We start from the raw sequence: 15611 nt of genomic DNA on the forward strand, positions 1-15611 counted from the left end.
GATTCCACTTTCTAACCTTTGCTTTTTAATAATGCACTGATACACCTCCACTGATACACCCTAACATTCTCCATAACTAATGTAACTTTGCTGGTGATTTTTTTTAAACTCCTCTGTTGGGACTGGGTTACATACAAATCAACTGACACTGTTTAAACTATTTGCTGTTTTGTGTGTTTGTTCAAGTTAGTGCTTGCTATCTTGGACGCACGGGTTTCCTAACAGCCACGGGGCTGGTATGCTCGCGCTGACCTTATAAAGCCAACACAGTTAGTGACTGTGTATACAAGGACTTAAGAGATTATTTTACCAGAATAAAGTTGCTATGTAGCCATCCAGCGTATATGGTGTTTCTTTCCATTAACAAATTGACAACTTCCTAAGCATCTGACATTAAATGCGTTAAAAAAAATTATCTCATATACTAAAATTTAGGTTTACGGGCAAGATCATATACTTCCAGTGAAATAGCTCAACCCAACTGTGGTTTCTGATTGTGCTTTTCTCACAGGACTTTAAAACGTTTTCACAAATATTTTTTCACTATCACATATTTCTCATTCCAATTTTATATTTTTTTTCAAAGGGGAACTTAATAACTTATTCAAAGTCATGCAGCCAGTTCAGGGCAGAAATCAAGCAACAGACCTAATTAAATTTAGCAATTAAGAATCTGATATTGTGCATCCTTTTTGGTAGGCTGTATTGCCTCCTTATTTTATTTCCCTTAAAAAGTAATTGTTTACATGTCAGTTAAAGTGGTCACACTGAAAAGAAAGCGAACATTAATTATCAGCGGGTCCTTTCTCAAAGCAACAAAAACAAACAGGTTTGTGCTCAAAATCAAGCTACAAAAATAACGTTGTACCTTATAATTTTGTCTGCAAGTTTAAGCCTTCATCGTATTCATTAATTAAAATGTCATAAATCTTCTAATGCTAAAATATTCTTAAACTAGCATACAAAACACCAATACGCCGGTGACCGGCAGCACACACAAATCCATCACTCACTCTGGGTCCGTTAGACTTGCCAAGGCCAGTGGCGAGTATTCCAGAAATTTTCACTTGTAGAATGAATGGATGTTTTGTAAGGATTATCTATTCAGGCAGAAAAAAGTGGGGGGGGGGGGGCAGACAAGAAACAATTAGCCATTCAACTGGCAGTGAGCAAATTCCGAGTATGAAATCCTTTGTTTGTTTTTATTTTGTTTTTGTTTTTCTTACCTACCAGAGGACTCTAGTCCACGAAAAGAAATTCATCTCGTGAGATTTTTCTAGAGCCTTTCCACGGACCTTTGTGGAGACCCTCCTTGTCAGCTTTGGTTTTATTTTGGCAGCCCTGGGACTGGAATTTAGAGCTATCTATTTGCATTTCAACACCCTTCTTTTGTTTTCTGTCCCTCCGGAGGCTCAGCCAGTTCAAACAGCAGGTAAGGTAGTTACACCGCTCTAATGACCCTAGAAAACTCAAAGGAGAAAACTTGTCCAAACAATGAGGTTATTTTAGCTAAAAACTACCACTTACTTCATTAGTCAAGCCTCCAAAACCCAAGCTAGACCATCTTGTTAAAAATTTACCTTAAATTGGTCTTCATACTCTCTCAGCCCTGGAGAGGGAAGAGTGATTGGTGGGGAGGAGGGGAGAGAGGGGGGCAGTTGGGCCTTTTGGAATCTCTCCTGAATAAATATCAATAAAATGTTCAAATGTTCATAGGAATTTACAGGTCACAACATCACGTCCGATTCGAAGAGCAATGGCGTCTGTCCTTTCTGCTGAAGGAGCTCTCCTATAAGGCACTGTTAAAAGAGAAAAAGTGTGGGGTGCCTGATTGGCTCAGTTGGTAGAACATGTGACTCTCAATCTCAGGGTGATGAGTTCAAGCCCCACATTGGACATAGAGCTTATCTGAAATAAATTTTAAAAGGCGGGGGTGGGGGGAATGCTTGTTAGGTAAAGAGCATCGCAGAGAGCAGGACCAGAAGGACACCTAGCACCAGCTGTGGTGGGTACAGAATTCCTCTCACACGGGCTCTGAGGACCACATGGCTGAGATTCTGTCATGTGATCCAGAAGGCAGCTTTCCGACAGTTTAATATTCCAAGAAACAGATAAATATTTGTAAAGTTGCGTATTTTTAATAGGCAAATCCCCCAGGGTTCCTCTTGAAAGTCAGTTGTTTGGAAAAAGACTGTAATTATAATGAGGCCATAGAATCACAGATTTGAGATGGAAGGACCATGAAGTTCATGTCCCAAGGTCCACGGTTACACAGTCCGTTTGTGACGGGCCTGGAACCATGCAGTAGGCACCAAACCCGAGCTCTTGGGTTTTTTGGTTACCAAACCTACTTAAGATGGGATGCACGGTTGAGATCATCTTTTATGAAATTCTGGGACTTAGCAACTCAGCCCAGAATGAAGATACAGCTGCATAGATGCCAAAGGCCTGACCATGTCATCACCCGAAACAGCTCCACTTGCAAAATTACTGACTCCAGCATCCACTGCTGGGATAAGCATCTCTCCTTCCAGCTGTGCCTGCAGCCGTTCTTAGAAGTGTTAGCGCCTCTAGTTTATCGATTCCTCCTCTTCCTCCGAATTCTCCCGCCCTCTGCTTTTTTCACGTTCCTATTTATCAATTTAGATGCCATGTTATAACACCCCAGTCAATGTTCCCTTAACCTCCCTTCCCTTCTGTATTTCCTACTCTGTAAATACTCTGTATTCCCCTCTGTAAATCCATCCAGGAAAACATCAGCCCTGAATGATGTTGTCCTAGTCACCTCTTTCCCGTTCCTTGCATGGGAGCAAACGCTGCTGGAGGAAATCAAAGGGGTAGACGGTTTCATGATCACCGACTTCAAATGGCCCCTTTCCAACAACTATTTGAAATCTTCTCCGCCATCCTTACACTCCCAGCACACCAGTCTGCCCCTTGACCTCTTCATCTGCTAGATGAAGATGAGCGCTCTCTAGACCTCTGTCCTCCAGCCACAGCCCTGCGTCGTCCCTGATTCGTGCTGAGTGGGACTTTTCCTCTATGTGTTCAGTCTTTCCGCCTGTGCCTTACCTTCTCTCCCAACATCATCATCCACACACGTTCATCACTTTCTTCTCAAATCCTACATCAGTTCCTTTGGAAAAGTCTATTGATTCTGCCTTCAAACTGTATTCCAAATCCAGCCACTTCTCACAATCACCACTGCTACCGCTTCAACAGAGACACAATCATCTCTCAACGAGGCAAGTAATGGTCTCCCAGTTTTTACCACTTCCCCTTTACAGTCTATTCTCAACACAGCAACCCTAGTGATCTTTTGAAATCATAACTCAGAGCACATTCGCCTCTGCTTAAAACCTCCCAATAGCTTTCCATTTACCCAGAGTCAAAGCCAAAGACCCTACAAAGGCCTCTAAGATTCCATTAACACTCTCCAACAGACCTTTCTGAGATGATGGAAATTATTTTTATCTCACTAATACAGTAATCACTCGTTACAGGTGACTATTGAGCACCTGAAGTGTGGGTGGTGCGATTAAGAACATGAATTTGTATTTTTAAAAGAATGTTAACTGATTTACACGAAAATAGCCACCTGCGGCTAGTGGCTACGTATTGGACAGCACAGTTCTATGTGCTCCGTCCCCATCCACACTATGTCCTGTTTCCTGACTCGGCATCACACTATAACTCTCAGGTGATGTCACTTCTCTGCTCAAAAATCTCTATGGCTTCCCATTTTACTCAAAATAAAAGCCAAAGAATGCCCTTATTTTAATTTACAAGGCCTTATAAGATCTGGCCACCCTATCGGCTCTGTGCTCTTAATTCCTAATCTCATTCTCTTCTCTGTTCCCTCCACTCTAGCCTCAACACTGGCCTCTTTAGTGGACACACAAAGCATGCTGCTGCCTCAGGGCCTTTGCTCAGACTGTTCTCTCTGGGACATCTTTAGACCAGGATTCATATCAAAAGCTCGGAGCTCCCTTCTTTCTTTCAGAACAGTGCTCCAGTGTCTTCTGGTGATCTTATTTGACCCGAAAGCCCTACCCAAAACAGCATCTCTCCTACCCTATCGCTCTCTATCTTATCTCCAAACTCTGCTTTTCTCTTTCTTTCTTTCTTTCTTTTTTTTTTTTTAAATAGCTTTTATCTCCATCTGATGAATCCTGTTTGTTTACTTATTTATTGTGTGTCTGCCCGAGCAGGGCTAGGCCTCTTTCTGTTTTGTTCACAGCAGAACCTCTAATTCTTGAAACTGTACCTGGTTCATAAAAGGCATTGAAAAAAAAAAATGCAGAAATTTGATGAAAGAATGTAGATGGCTTTATGATGCTAAAAGCTACTCCCAACAGTAGCAACCCTTCAGCCTGAGGTCCGGAGCTCTCCTGCAGTCCCCCCCCCCCCCAGGAGTTGAGAATTGGGTTCCTCTCTAAATATAGTATCCTCACGTGCAAGAGAACAGCTCCGCGCTTTTACTATATTAGCTTGGATCTACAAACAGCTATTTTACTAGTACAGAAACAGAGAGGTTAAGTAAACTGCTCAGGCTCAGCCAGAGTGACCTTCACCTTGCTTCTCATCATGGAGTTTCCATAGTCCACGGAAAAGCCTTCTAAGAGCAGCTACATTAAAGTGATCACCCAGCTTCATGATTAAATCTCTCTTCTGACTCTGTGCCTTCCTGGGAGAAAATGAGAATAAACTATTACAAGAGACTAAACAAAAAATAATTCAGTAGCGCTAACAGGAAAGTGACCACATCCTTCATTCCTCCCCAAAGGGCCAAAGTTTTCTTATCAAATTGTCTTTGGATTCTAAAAATGCTATGCTAAATAAAATATTGTCGGCCTTCGTGTTTGAAAATGTTGCTGCTGAGAATGCTATTTCTTATGCTAGAGTTTTTACAGTCAGCAAATAAAGTAATGGTCAGTAGATTCAAGACCAGCTTCCCCTTAACCTGCCGGACAGGAGTGTTACTGTTTTTTCCTGGTTTTATGTTTAACATATTAATGAGGAACAGGGATGGTCTAAGTCATTTCAAGTCAGAGGTAGTTAAAATAGTTACAGTCATTAGTTCTGATTATATATGCCATGGAATCTTTTTAGTGGAAATGTCAGAATATCAACATTGGTTTGTGTTTCACATCCTGTTCTTTCCCATTGTTGTCTGACAGAAGCACCAGTGAATAGGGAAATTACATCTTTGGCCACGAAAGTGAAGAAAGAGTAGGAGTTATCCGCTGGACAGACAACCTAAAACATTTTAGGGACTTTGGGACTCCTGCTTCCAACATTCTTGCTTGTCAGAGTGGGGAAACCCAGGTTAAGTAGTCCTCACAGAGCACAGGCACCATGAGGTGTGAGGCCGGCACGAAACCTGACTAAAGCATGCGTATGTGTCCCCACCAAAACCCAGTGATCATTCTCCAGTCACTGTGTAGGGAAGGGGAGGGGGAGAATTTCCACAGAAGACCTGCATATGACTCTTCTGAGGCTATTCATGGTTATGAATTGCAAATTACTTTTCAAAATTACTTCTCTCAAAATACCCAGACACCTGGTCACCGACTGCCAAACAAACCCTAAAATAGGCACCTTGATTGGCTCACACCATGACTTTAACCATTCAGCCGCCCTTGACCACAGCGACAGACATCTCTGCCAAAAGAAATACGAACAACCCTGGGAACTGATGACAAAACTGAGATTGCTCCAAACTTCTCCAAAGTGATGGCTCTGTTGTCTGGAATGTCTCACGGCCGGGACATTTTTCTCAGCAAGTCAGCTCTATGTAATGAAAGCAATTAGAAGAAGTTCAGATGTACACAGAACTCTCTCTGCCTAATATGGAAATAATAATTAACTGTCCAAAAATGCAAGCACTGGTTCATGGCTGATGATTCACCTTTGAAGTTGTGCAAAGAAGAAGGTCAAACCTTTTGTAAAGCACTTTAACAATGTGTATCAGGAGTCATAAAAATGTCTCTTCCCTTAGACACAGTAATCTTATTGCAGGAACTGATCTTAAAAAATGTCTTCCAGGGGCGCCTGGGTGGCTCAGTGGGTTAAAGCCTCTGCCTTCTGCTTAGGTCATGATCCCAGAGTCCTGGGATCAAGCCTCGCATCGCATCGGGCTCTCTGCCTGGCGGGGAGCCTGCTTCCCCTCCTTCTCTCTTTGCTTGCCTCTCTGCCTGCTGGTTATCTCTGTCTGCCAAATAAATAAATAAAAATCTTTTAAAAATAAATAAATAAATAAAATAAAAAACGTCTTCCACCCCCAAAAGATGTTCCCTACAAAATCTGAATCAACCTAAATACCCAATAATAGGAAAATCATAATTATGGGACATCTTCCTAATGAACTATTACATAGTCATTAAAAATTAATTCTGGGGGTGCTTGGGTGGCTCAGTGGGTTAAGCCTCTGCCTTCAGCTCAGGTCATGATCTCAGGGTCCTGGGATTGAGCCCCACATCAGGCTCTCTGCTTGGCAGCTCTCTCTGCCTCCTGCTCTGCCTACTTGTGATCTCTCTCTCTGTCAAATAAATAAATAAAACCTTTAAAAAAAAATGAATTCTGAAGCCATCACAATCTGGAAAAACGCTGAGGACATTGTTAAAAAGTAGAGTACAAATTATATGTGCATTATGATTGAGACCATGTTCAAATCTATTTTCACATAGGAAAAACAGAAGGCAGAATTATGTGTTATTTTTTATCCCTTTTTCCCCCTAACTTTTTGGTAATGTTGATTTACCGTTTTAACAAATTTCAGAAGAAAAAACGGTTAGGTACAATGCTTCACAGTCTGCTTTACATAAATAAAAATCAGCATGCAAATACTTTAAAAAATATAGAGAGAGGGGCACCTGGGTGGCTTAGTCGTTAGGCATCTGCTTTCAGCTCAGGTCATGATCCTAGGGTCCTTGGATTGAGCCCTGCATCGGGCTCCCTGCTCGGCGGGAAGCCTGCTTCTTCCTCTCCCACTCCCCCTGCTTGCATTCCCTGTCTTGCTGTGTCTCTCTGTCAAATAAATAAAATCTTAAACACACACACACACACACACACACAGAGCTCATTTCAAGTATTTGTCCTTTAAAAATTGGGGGCAGAGTGCGTGTCCAACATTGAACAGCCAACAGAACCCTCACATCAGAATTTTCTCAACCCCCTAAACTTTCCAAAGTCAACCCAGATTCACCGGAGTCCAGGACACAGTCAAACTGACCAGCCCTGGGTAACTCCCTCTCTTAAAGAAATCGGTTGTAGAGTTCTGCTTCCCAAGCTCCCACCTCTTCTACAGAGGACCCCGTTTGTGAAAACCTCTATCTAGGTCCATCCCTTTGCAACTACCCCTGTGCTCTGGGAGGCAAGTAAACCCTTTCTAGACTGGACTTTGGATCCTAGACCCAAATGTAGAAAAGCACACCGCTGTGAGGACTTTGTTGTCATGTTTATTCCTCTAAATCAGATTTTTTACACCCAGTAAACCTGGACATACCTACCGCTCTTCACAGTTAAATGGAGAGGTGGGGGCTCTCCTCTTGTTACTGGTCTGCTAACAAAGGAGTTCATCACCCCACAAGTCATGGGGGGGAATGAGCCTTAACTTTGCTTACTTGAGCTCTGCATTCACGCAGATACTGGTCATTAATGTTCACACAGGAAAGAAGACAGAGTTTTTGCTTGTTATGTAAAGCATTAAAAAGGGAAAAAAACCCACTAAATTCTACAGATTTTCACTGTCTTGAGTCAAAATGTTCATATGAACTCAGAAATCTGTCTAGAGAAGTATAGCTATTGTTAAACTAATGCTTATAAAATCAGACACAGTAATTTGGTATGTCAGTAAATAATAAGAAATGAAAACAGACCCCATTTTCAGTTTTGAGGAAAAAAAAAAATATATATATATATATACCGTTTCGAATGAATGCTTCTATCAGTAATTCTTTGAAGGGAAAAATTCAAATTTTACAGGATTTGTTTTTATCTATCAAGCTCTTTCTAAACCATCATACCTATGTTGCTCAAAAATTGTTGAGACCTTGGGTCAAGGAGACACTCACGTTGGCTTTCAACAGAAAATGTGCTTCTCTACACTAAAATGGCCACTTAAGCAAGAATGTGGAAATGATTTATCTCACAGTGTTTAAAGTTGGATCTCGGCTCTAGCTATGTCCTGACTGCACAATCAGTCAGGGACAAGTAGTTATATGCTCCTAAACAAAGAAAAGCACTCTAATGGCCAACAGAGTTGAGTATCTAACATAGCAAAATTACCTTAATAAAAGTTAAATTACCCACATCCCAAAGAATAAAAATCACTGATAATAATAACATTTAAGTGTGAAGAACAGCAGAACACGAAATAGATCTATTTACATCACATAAAGATTGTCTTCCAAGTGTGGTCTTATGTGAAGATGTGATATTAACAGTATATTAGTGTAAAGTCAGAAAGAAAAATAAAAGGAATCAAGCAGCATAACCAGACCCCATAACTAAATGAGAGCCGATATCACTACTCGTGTTGTCTACTCCAGCATCTCCAGGACCTGGGAGGTTCTCAGTACCAGTTGCATAAATGAATGAATGCATAAATGAGTGAGTGCACAAATAAAGGAACAAAGCTCATCAAAATCAAAATATAATTTGTAATGTGAAATTATAGAGGCATGCATACTTGCCTTAAGTCATTAAAGGGATCCTGCTTAAAAGTGAATGTGTTTGCTACATACCATATTTAAAAACTGGGTGTTAAAATTTAAGCATAGTCCTGCAGGTAAAACATGGCTGTAAGAATTAATAGAACTGCACTGGAGCTATTCTAGAGACGGTCTCTGTAGACTTGATCAGTTTGGAGTTTCAGAAGTTTCAAATTGAGTTAATGGGCTCAGAGGCTGTTCCGAGGAGTGTTAGGAAATGAAACACAGTCCAAGATTCATCTTAACTCTTCCCAGGAATACAGTCTAGAGGGCACCCCACCGTGTTCTGCTCTAGCACACTGTCCTGGGTCCTTCCTTGGTGGCACTTATCACAATCCACTTATCTTGTTTGCTATTCTCTGCCTACTTCACTAGAATGCTACTCCCAGGAGAGCGAGAACCTTGGCTTTCTTAGTTTATCAGTGTATTCCAGCACCTGACACCGGTGCCTGGTACCTAGCAGATACTCAAATTCTTCAGAATGAATGAAAGGGTGACAAGATGAATACTAGACTGAAGGGTGAAGTCAACAGCTTATCACTGGCTACAGGAAGGCATATGTAAGAGTGTTCTCAGCACGCTCTGCTAGGCTGCTATGTGACAACATGGAATTCTATTTTTAAGTAAGATTTGGTAAAAAGGCTTTCTGAGTAATTGGCATATTATCTATGTCTTCCCATTCCAGACAGATTCTAAGAAAGATCTAGACAGTTCAAAGTTTAAACCACTCCCAAATTTAAGGAGAGGCTTGTATTCCCAAGAGTAATTTTTTAAGAATCAAGGTATTAAAAACTACAAGATTCCAGCTACAACACCACAAGCCCATTCAATTTAACAAGCAACTAGAAATTTCCTGCCATGCTTAATTTTCAGTGGTATAGTAAAAATACTCAATATACTAATTCAACAGTGAATTTGTAGATGCTCTATCAAAGACATTTTAATTTCTTCACTTGGCCTTAACTTGTAATTTTATGATACTCTAGTTTTCATTATATCTGGATTCTTAGGAAAAGATTTTACTTAAGAGGACCTTTCTTATCAGCAGTAAGTATGAAATTGAATCTAGACCTCTCTAACTTTACTGGGGGTCAACTCTGGTTTAACTAACTGCAGTGCATTTATTTTGCATTCCCTGAATTATTCCATGGTTTTACAATATAGTTTGGTTCCTTGGGTACATCGTGTGTATGGTACAAGCTCTACTTTGAGTAATCTTAGGGTTAAAAGATTATACTGTTATCAATCCACACATTTGTTGAATACGCGACTCTAACAACCTAGACAAACAGGCACTAGGATTCACCTTCTTGAGACATGATAGAGACTGGTATTTCATGGCATCATCATGGTAGTTACTAATCAAAGCCTAGCTAAAAATTAAGCAAGCATGGAAATTCAACATGGACTTCCAGCGGTTTTCCTTGTTTTCACCACCTCCCCATACACTGGGTTCAATATAACACAATTTTTGCCTGCATCAGTAATCATTCCCAGACCAGGTATAGCATGGATGTTATTAACTCAGCCGTTTTACATTTGTACAAATATTGTAGCAGCATTAACGGAAATCAGTACGAAGGAAAAAAGGATTCATGGCATAATACCACCATTGCACCACATCAAATACTCTATTCCTTATCAATCCATGAACACAACTTTATTCTTTTAAGTTTTATTTAGGTTATCTCTACACCCAATGGGAGACTCAAACTCATGACCCCAAGATCAAGAGTCACATGCTCCTCTCACTGAGCCAACCAGGTGCCCCTACATGAACATGGTTTTAAATTACATTCATAGTACACATGCTAGTTAGAATTTTGTCCTTTTTGCTTTATATATCCCCATGTTACCAGACACTTCTTACTTATAATTTTCAGTGGTTAAATATACCACCTCTTAAAATTCTGTGATTTTTTTTTTTTAATGCTCCTTCTGTGGGATATTAGGCATTTCTCTTTGTTTGGGGGACACCATCAAAAACAACACTACAGATACATCTTATTAGAGTCTAAAACAAATTCGCGGGTTGGGATTACCAAGTCAAAGAATATGAACATTTTCACACCTTGATTACATTTCAACCCAGATTTAAAAGTTTATTCTCAGAAATATGAGTAATATGGGTGTTCCATGAAGTATATAATAAATGTTAAAATACGATGGGCTTTGTTTATATCAAGTGAAGCACTGGAAAAGTGGGAAAGAAGTCCTATCCCATGACTGGTCCATCCAGCCCAGGAATTTATGGGAAGTTGTGGTCCCCTGAGACAGTTTACAAGATGTGCCCCTACAACATCTTGATTTTCTTTAGTACCACTTTGGAGTTTATGAAATTATTTAAATTAAATTAAATCATTTAAATACACAGCCTACTCAGAAACTCAGAAATTATTTAAATGCACATCCTACTCAGAAAACAGCTTTAAAGATACTAGCTAGGGCACCTGGGTGGCTCAGTCAGTTAAGTGTCTCCCTTTGGCTCAGGTTATGATCCCGGGGCTGGGAATCCAGTCCACGTCAGGCTCACTGCTCAGTGGAAAATCTGCTTCTCTCTCTGCCTGCTGTTCTCCCCCTGCTTGTGCACTCAACTCTCTCTCTCTCAAAGAAATAAATTCTTTTTTTTTTTTAAGATTTTATTTATTCGTTTGACAGACAGAGATCACAAGTAGGCAAGAGAGGCAGGAAGGGAAGCAGGTTCCCTGCAGAGCAGAGAAGCCCAACTCAATCCCAGGACCCTGAGCCGAAGGCAGAGGCTTTAACTCACTGAGGTACCTCAAAGAAATAAATTCTTTTTTTTTTTTTAAGATGCTTTTTTTTCTTTTTCTTTCATTTTTTAAGAAAAGATTTTATTTATTTATTTGACAGAGATCACAGGTAGGCAGAGAAGCCTGTAAAAGCGAAGTGATATAAAAAAAATTTCATGTGGTATGTGGGGGTACTATATTAGGTATTATTTATTGAATAAATCCATGTAATGAATGCTAAGAAGATGAAATGAACTCACTACGTAGGTATCAGTTGAGGCTTCATTCCCTGCCCTCCACACTCATAGAATCTTAATTTACTTTGCAATCTACAAATCTCTTGGTTAGAACCCATTTCACAGAAGGAAGGTAACAGAAGTACATTAGTGAGCCCCTGCGGAGAAGCTTGCATTCAAATCCTCATTCTCCTCAACATAAACCATCCTTAGAAAGTGCAGTGAGACTTTCTAGAAAGATGTCTAACAAAAGAGTTCTTAAAGATCTCAGCAAACTTTACACTTTTCCCAGTTTCATAGAGATGTCTACCCACTCACATGTCACCGAGTCCCAGATGCCTTTTCTTGAGCCACGCATCATTCTCTATGTATGCAACATTCACGTGTGGCTTTTGGTAACTAAGGAACGCAAATAACTGCATCAAAAATAAATAAATGTGATACTGTGGCTTCCACAATGACAAAAACTAGAGTAAAATTCCAGATATGTTGGTCCTTCAAAGCTACAATGATGTAGCTACAAAGAAACAATCATCGTGAGGGGGTAGAGCTCATTTAAAGAATGTTAACAGTGCTCAAATCTATTAAGGACACAGGTGATATATGACTAAAATGAATTTCTATCACATTCTTTAATATTCATGTGGCTAAAGAGACAACCCAATTCAGTCTCCCTTTAAAAATTAATTGTCCGTCAGAAAGAAAAAAGATAGGGGATTTGTTACCAAACGTGGACCCATCCTGCAACCATTCTAAGAGTTCAGAAAAACTCTGACCACACTCTAATAATCCCCATTAATGTTTCTTCTCTGCATAGGAAGGGAAGATCTCAGATGTCTGGCCCTGTGAGTCAAGCTGGGGTGAGAACTTTTCACATTAGCATATTAAAAAGGGATCTATCAATAATCAAAAAAGTGAATTTAAATCTCACATTAACTTAAAGTGGAGCAAATGATATTCTGATGAAATGATGAGTTTAAAGATACTTTACTGTAGCTTCCCTTAAAATATAATATTGCAAATAAATAACCATGTATTTATACAGTCTACAACTTCATATCAAGTATGCTTTTTGCTTCCGAAGATATTGATACTTTATGAAATTTAGGTCCCTCTTTTATGTTGATTTTTGCAGAGCTTTACTTTGTACACATACAAGTATCACTGTAGACAAATAGGATATACAAATAAGCAAAGACTTAAGAAAAACAAAAAAACCTACAATCCCATCACCCAGACATAATACTTTGTTAATACTTCTAGGCTGATTCTTATGTACACATTCTTACAAAAAGAGAAAAACTTATCATCCTCTTTTTTACAACTTCTTTTTTAGACTGAATAAATATTGAATATCTTTCCATTTTTACAAAATCTTTTTTTTTTTTTACAAAATCATTTTTAATGATTGCACTCTATAGAAATATAATAAGTTAGTTAACTTGCCTGGACATTTAGAATGTTTCAATTTTTCACTGCTATAAACAGTGCTGGAATGAACATCTTTGCTCATCTTTGGTACACATCCCACAATAGTCCCATAGAAAATGTCCCTAGAATGGTAATTGGTGCCTCAAATGCTCTATGCATATTTTAAGTCTTTTTTTTTTTTAAAGATTTTATTTTATTTATTTATTTACTTGACAGAGAGAGATCACAAGTAGGCAGAGGGGCAGGCAGAGAGAGAGAGGGAAGCAGGCTCCCCGATGAGCAGAGAGCCCAATGCGGGGCTCGATCCCAGGACCCTTGGATCACAACCTGAGCTGAAGGCAGAGGCTTTAACCCACTGAGCCACCCAGGCACCCCATATTTTAAGTCTTTTGATATAAACTAACCTCCAAGAAAGCAGTCCTAATATAAACTACAAAATGGAAAGTTTAGTCACTTTAAAGGGATGTTACATTAACTGTGTTTAACTTAAATGTCTTAGATGTAAGCAGTATCAATGAACAAAGAAAAATGGCCAATAAACATAAGAAAACAACTTTCAAAATAATTACAAAGATGCAAATTAAAATGATTACATTTTTCCTCTAAGAAAATGGCAATATTTCTTAGAAATATCTAGAGTTGGCAAGAGGAAAAGAGCATGAGATGGGCACTTTCACACACTGCCGGTAAGTAAGCAAACAGACACAAACTTTTTGGAGCCCAATTTAGCAATATCAAAGCCTTAAGAATTTTCAAACCCTTTAACCTAGTGTAGTCTACTTATGGACTTTATCACACCAAAATAATCCAGAGACAGGTATAAAGAATTATATACAAGTATCATATATTTCATCATAACAGTGAAAAAATCAGCAATGACCAGTAGTAAGATACTGATGAACTCAAGTAGGATTTAAAAGCTCCATTTCATGGGGCACCTGGCTGGCTCAGTTGGTGGAGCATACCACTCTTGATCTTGGAGTTGTGGGTTCAAGTCCCACGCTGGGTATAGAGTTTCCTTAAAAATAAAGCAACAACAACAACAACAACAAAAAACTACATTTCATAGGGAAAACTGGAAGAAAATATAACAAAAGTTCACTTAAGCATCTTTTTTTTAATCCTCCAACTTTGTAAAATAAACATCATCATGATATCAGAATAAAATAAAAGAATCGTAAAACCTATGTCATCGTCAAGCTTCATTTCTTTCAGTAATAATGCTACAAGTCCTCTGAGAGTCCTGAGGTTTTATCTTTGGCATTTTAGCTTACAGTTAATGGACACTGTTCATTTAAAGGACTATAACTTAAAATACTTTCGCTTCTAAATGCTGTTATATAATTTCTAGAGAGTTCGTGAAAGTGTTTCAAATTTGACTTTCTTTGGGATAATTTATATGAGCTTTTAACAGCCCAGTAACTTTGCAGTTCAAGGCCTACCTATGACATGTGTGGCAATAAAAGAGGTTTCACATTAATAAAAACAATTAAGAGAGACAGAAAGTAGACCTAAAGAAAAGAATTAGTTACTCACCCCCCATTTCACTGGCCTGTGCAAGGGGCATTTGCAAACACAGCAAGAAAAAGACAATGGGACAGAGGCCTTTTGAATTATTTGTTATTCGCCCAAAAATATTATGAACCTGTCATCTTTATTGATATAAAAATCTCTACACCCAATGTGGGATTCGAACTCACAACCCTGAGATCAAGAGTTTCATGCTCTTCCCACTGAGCCAGCCAAGCACCCCAAAAGCCCTTTTTTTCCCCTTTCTATCTCTCCCCACTCCCTCTAGAAGGGACAAAATCAAAACAGATGTATAAGCCACTCTATCGTTCAGAGTAATGATACTCTTCATCTTCTAGAATAATGTTTTTCAAGTTACAGATTAGTTTTTAGTGGGCCCCATCTAGCACTTTTTAAAAAAATGAAATAGGGGTATCTGAGTGGCTCAATCAGTGAAGCAGCCCGTTCCTGATTTTGGATCAGGTCATGATCTCAGGGTGCTGAGACTGAGCCCTGCATTGAGACACGCATGGAGATCCACGCTCAGTTGGGAGTCTGCTTGTCTCCCTCTCTTTCTGCCTCTCCCCCTGCTCGCATGCACTCTCTCTCCCTCAAATAAATAATCTTTAAAAAAAAAAAAAAAAAAGAGCTAGATGAACGCAGTGTAGTCATCATTTCAATCTGTTCTCTTTGAACCAGTTCTGATTGAACTGATGCATGGGACCATCGCTCTGGACACTTTACACTGACACAGTGACATATGTCAATTGTGTCTCAGTGAAACTGCAAAAGAATAAAATGGAATAAAATCTGTGAGAGGACCGGGGTGCGTGGGTGGCTCAGTGGGGTAAGCCTCTCCCTTCGGCACAGATCATGATCTCAGGGTCCTAGGATCGAGCCCTGCATCGGGCTCTCTGCTCGAAGCAGGGAGCCTGCTTCCCCTGCTTCCCCCGCCTCCACTTGTGACCGCT

Source organism: Mustela erminea, chromosome 17 (assembly GCF_009829155.1).
Source record: "Mustela erminea isolate mMusErm1 chromosome 17, mMusErm1.Pri, whole genome shotgun sequence".
In the NCBI taxonomy this organism is placed as follows: domain Eukaryota; kingdom Metazoa; phylum Chordata; class Mammalia; order Carnivora; family Mustelidae; genus Mustela; species Mustela erminea.